This window comes from Choloepus didactylus, chromosome 15, assembly GCF_015220235.1.
Source record: "Choloepus didactylus isolate mChoDid1 chromosome 15, mChoDid1.pri, whole genome shotgun sequence".
Lineage (NCBI taxonomy): Eukaryota > Metazoa > Chordata > Mammalia > Pilosa > Megalonychidae > Choloepus > Choloepus didactylus.
In genome coordinates this window covers 46109902-46115121 of record NC_051321.1, presented here as the reverse complement: position 1 = coordinate 46115121, position 5220 = coordinate 46109902, and the positions used below count along the sequence as shown (strand labels likewise).

General features: G+C 40.6%; 1 pseudogene; it reads right to left on the bottom strand.

The window, feature by feature from the left end:
• Positions 1-2456: 2456 nt before the first annotated feature.
• LOC119509907 lies at positions 2457-3100 on the bottom strand (annotated as a pseudogene).
• Between the last annotated feature and the right edge of the window lie 2120 nt (positions 3101-5220).

Genomic DNA, 5220 nt, shown 5'->3' with positions numbered 1-5220 from the left:
GGAGCAGCACCCTCACTCTGGGAGAGTCAGGGGCGCTTCACAGTGTTGTGTCTGAGTTATGCCTTGAAGGGTGGGCAAGACGTTACCGCACTGAGAGGGCTGGGGCGGGGAAGGCCATTCATGCAGACAGCCAACAACTGCCCTGAGAAAGAGTGTGGATGCGTGTAAAGAGACTTCCTTTTTAGTTGAGGCAGACTTTTAAATTTTGTCCTTAATTTTCATGGCTAATTGCAGAATTCTATTATTCTATGGGAGTGGTGTGGGGAAACAGGAAAGGAGAAGTTGGAGTCTCTTGGGCAAGCTTGAAAAATTTTCTTTAAATATTAGGTCAAATTCTCTATAAAAACACTCTTTAAAACTTTTTGAAAGACTTTGAAGTTCCAGTGAAGCAGGAAGTTAATTAAAATGGCTTTGATATCTTAGGGTATGTTTTAACAGCTGCTTAACTCAGTTTAAACAATAAGAACTTATGTGGTTTGGGATGCGTCTGTGATAGTCAGCTCCGGCCTGAGTGAAATATCACTACATCTGAGAGCAACAGCAGTTGGCTTTAATTTTAGAAAGAGTTCAAGCCAAAAAGTTCTCTAAAACCCAAGAGGGGAACTTCTAAAGAGGAAGGTTACTCCTAGAGTGTGTGTTTGGGGGTAAAAGATGAATTGAATAGGGAACAAATTAACTTGGTGCTTCGAGACAGACAGGGCCTATTGAGTTCTGAGCAATTCTCTTACGGTGAATTTAAGCAAGTATATTTGTTGGCCATTGTCATTTGTAAAGGGGTCCAAATGGGGCAGAATGGCATCTGTGAGGAACACTTGAATAACACAAAGGATGTCTAACCATTTAAAACTTTCTGGTGATTGTCATTATACTTGAACTAACATTTAACTTGGTTTTCTTTGGTCAGTATTCTAGGTGTCTTAATTATTTAAAACTTCCACAACAAATTGTTCCTCAGGCTCTGCCTCTGAGTGGATCTTCTCCATGCTGGAAAACACATTGAGGAATTCCATGATGGACTGTAAGGAACTGCCTGTGGAGTGAGATTTCAAGAGACTCTGGGAAGGCCCGCTCTGGAAGCCCTGTGAGGGCAGCCTGTAAGGCTGATGCTGATGCTAATGTTGCTGATGTTGTTGGTGATGATGATGGTGGTGGTGGTGGTGGAGGCGATGATGACGACGTTGATGGTAGTGGTGGTGGTGGTGGTGGTGGTGGTGATGGTAGGTAGTGATGATGATATTAGCTAACATTTAAGGAGCTAATGTTTATGTGATAGGCACTATGCTGAGCACTTTACATCCCCTCTCATGTGGTAGACATTTTATCCCCATTTTAGAGACAAGAAAACTAAGGCTCAGAGAGCTTCAGAGACTGGCCTATTCATCCTTCCATCCACCAACCCCTTGACTTCCATCTAGTCCCCCACCTCCCACCAGTTTATACAGTAATGTATCGCAGCCTCTACCCCATATACAAATATTGACTAAAAACATAGCGGTGGTTTGTAGAGAGGTGCTTTTGGTAGTGTGACAAACATCTGGCTGACATGCCTGTATCAACACATTAAAGAGAAACAAATTTATCTTCCAATAACAATGCCTTGGGAAGGTCATACCAATCTTCTAAGAACTTCCCATTTTCCACAGAATAAAGACCAAATTCTTCGGTGTGGATTATACATGCCAGGCTACTTTATGTGTTACTCTTGGTAGGTAAGGTTTGGATACTAATCGAGTCCTTGCTTGCTGCTACAATTGGAGATTGTCTTGTGGAGGCTGTTGTTTTTCCTTAAAAAAAAAAAGTGCCACCACCTCTTTTCTAGACCAAGTCTTAGATTTATTAATGAAATAAAATAAAATAGAATAAAGTAAAGTAAAATGAAAACTGCACAAGATCTTGCTTTGGTAGCATGTATACTCACATTGAATAGATTGAGAAAAGATTGACATGGATTCTTGCACAAAGATAACTTGACTATTTTTTAGAAGTTCCATTTTTGGTGTAGTAGCGGTATGAAGATGAACATTAAAACAGCCTTGTGAGTGGAGTGCATTTGTAAATGAGAAGCCTTGAAAAAATGTCCATGCACAGACAATAATCTACAACAGTGAATTTTCCTTGGTCAGTAGTTGTTCTCGAGCTACTTAAAAATGTTTTTGCAATATGCACATATCACATGTTTTTATTTTATTTTTACCTGTATATACAAGTACACAAATGAGTGGGGGGCTGCCCAAGCCCAGTGGGGTATGTGTGTGTGTGTACAAAATATGCAGAATAAAAGTTAATATATGAAGCACACAGGGGCAGTATCCTTTCTTAAAGAAAAGGCACTCTCCAGACAGAGAAGAGGGCTGTGACAAAGTATTTTCAAACTCAAAGTCTGCCACAAATGGGAGGTGGGAGTTATGATGATAAGGGAAAAGAGGAAGTCTGTAAGCTTCTCTTTTGTCCTGCACTCACTGGAGTCTTATCAGCTCTTCTGGGGGCTTGGTGTTCACCTTATGTGTGTCTGTCTTTAGGGTTTCTGTCTCCTTAGATTTTACAGTTTGTGGTAAGGTTTCTGACTCCTTTGTCTGATCCACTGGCATGAGCTTTTTTGCAGACCTTTGCGGCACACATTTGGGCAGGAAATTTTGCTTAAGGTCCACATGTTGTCTCTGGAAAATAGAGCTTGGTTCTTCTTTCCTTCTGGCTTTAGGTTTGGCTTTCTCTTGCTTTTATTGATTCTTGAAGTACCACCAATAACCTATGGATGATGATATCAGCAGTATAACATTGCTTCATCAAAAGCTGATTGAATTCCAGGCACTCCAGTGAACCCTCTGGGAATCATAACTGATCCCAAGTCTCTTGCCTGGGAAATTATGCCAGCAATGACATGTCAGTAATTAACTAGTGGGATGACTTGGGTAGGGTGCTGCTGCTGTGGCTTCTGAAAGCTAGAAAGAATGGGCTCTTGAGCATGTCAAAGGATATATCCCTTTCCAGCCATCTGATTTAAGATTTCTAATGTTTCCAAATTTCCAACAGATATTAATCTTTGGGATTCAAGGGAAAAAAATCGAATTTCCAAGGAATAGTCAGGAAAACCCCAAATCATAAGTTATTCTTAAAACACTTCCAACATTCTTCATATTTTAAACTTACTATTATACTTACTATTTTCTCTATCTAAGAAAATGTATTAGTAAGAAGTATTAAATTTAAGAGCATTTGTAAAGAACTGTAGCTCATAGCAAATATTCAAATGCTTGAAAATACCAGCAAACATTATTGGATAGTATTTGAATAATGTAATATTTAATATTGGATTTTCTTGCAAGTTTAATAGCACAATACAGAATCACATATTGAAATTGTGGATTTAAGGGTTTATTTTGCTTCCCAAACTTTTTGTTTTTTGGAACACCACTCATAGGATTTTTGTAAGTGTATAAGCATATTAAACCTTTTTTTTTTCTTTTTCAGAAAATGACTCAGTGTTGGCAGCAGATAGGACCACAAGCACACACTTATGACGTGGTAACAGCTACAGGCAAGACTGAATGATTGCATCGGGGCTGTTTCCCTCCTACGTGCTCCTGTCCCAGTTCCCAGAAATGTTGCCTGTAACCTTCGACTTCACGTGTCAGCTATTCCAGCTTTTGCTTTCTACTTGATGATGGTGGGTTCCTTCAAACCATGAACATCACTATGTTGATTGCCAAACTCTAATTCTCACAGAAAAATTATAATCCTTTTCCCCACGTTTCTGATTTCTTAACTGATTTTTCTTAGGGTTTGGGATTCAGGATTCAGAATTCAGAAAAACATATAAACTTCCAGAGATATGCCTGGAAGCTGTTTCCTCATGGAAACACTAAAGTATTCTAATGTTAATCTCGGCATTCTGCCCACTTCATTATTCCTTACCTATGGCAGACAGGATTGCTCTTTCTGGGAATATTCCCGGATACCACCTGTTCAAATGGGGATGCAGAAACTGTCAACCCTGTAGCTGATCTCCAGTATCCACCACCACTGTCATTCAGTTGCATTCACAGGGTCTTCCTCCAGAAGATGGTTATTTTGAAAAATGTAAAAGCTAAACCACGGCAGGCAGGGTAAATTCATAATTGGAATGGACTAGAATATAGTCTCCATCTGAGAAACCTGTGGGCCTTTGATGAAAATGGCTGCGTTGTGCCATGTTGAAGACTTTGGTGTTGGTTACCTTATGTTTTTTTTCATGGAGTAGGGAATAACAGTAACAAGCAAGGGCACTTGAGCCAGACTGCCCGATTTGTAATCCTGGTACTAACTTGGTGTGAGACACTGAGCAAATTACTTAACTTCTCCAGACCTCAGTTTTCTCAGCAGTATCTACCCCACAGGGTGGTTGTGAGGATTAAATGAGATGGCACATGTTACGGTGCCCTGACCACAGTGACTGTGCACTAAGAAGAATCCATTGTTGCGTTGTTTTCTTCTAGGCAAAGGACATGTGGGATTACTGACAGGGCATCTTACTGGCAATTTCAGTCATTAATCAGAGGTGGTACCTGCAGGTAGGTGATGGGTAGGGCTGCTTATGGCTTTGAGCCCTGCCATCTGTCTTTTTAAAATTTTTAAAAATGGTGCTGCCATGCTCAAACTGAAACTGTCAAACCAAACCCCCAAACTGATGCAATGCTTCATCTTAGCATGCCACAGAACTTCAGGGGGAGAGCTTTGGAGGTAAGCCTTGCCGGGGATATGCAGGAAACGAGCTGAACGGATCACGGGCTGGGCAGCCTTGAGACCAGCTGCTGAGAGGTGCAGACTCCCCCATTCTGAGTTGTTGTGCCCGAGTGCTTCTGCACATTGAAAGCTCTGGGTAGATTTTGTGAGGGAAATGGCTACTTGGGAAGAGTCTGTCTTTCTGAATCTATGTCTGAGAGACATAATGTGACACCAGAGCTTCTTGAATAGCTTTGTTATAGGATAGTCAGTAAACAGTTTACACTGGATTATAGTAGATAGTTCTAGGTCCAGAGTACTAATGCAGACTTTGGCACATGTAAGTATAAAAACCACCTTCTCCCTTGACTGGCTGTGTGACTTGGGATGAGTTATTGACTCTCTCTCTGGTTGTGTTTCCTTGGTTATAATATAGGTTAATGTCTACCTTGTAGAGTTACCTTGAGGATTATATAAAATTAGTTTTGTAAAGACCTCTTAACACAGAGCCTGGAACACAGG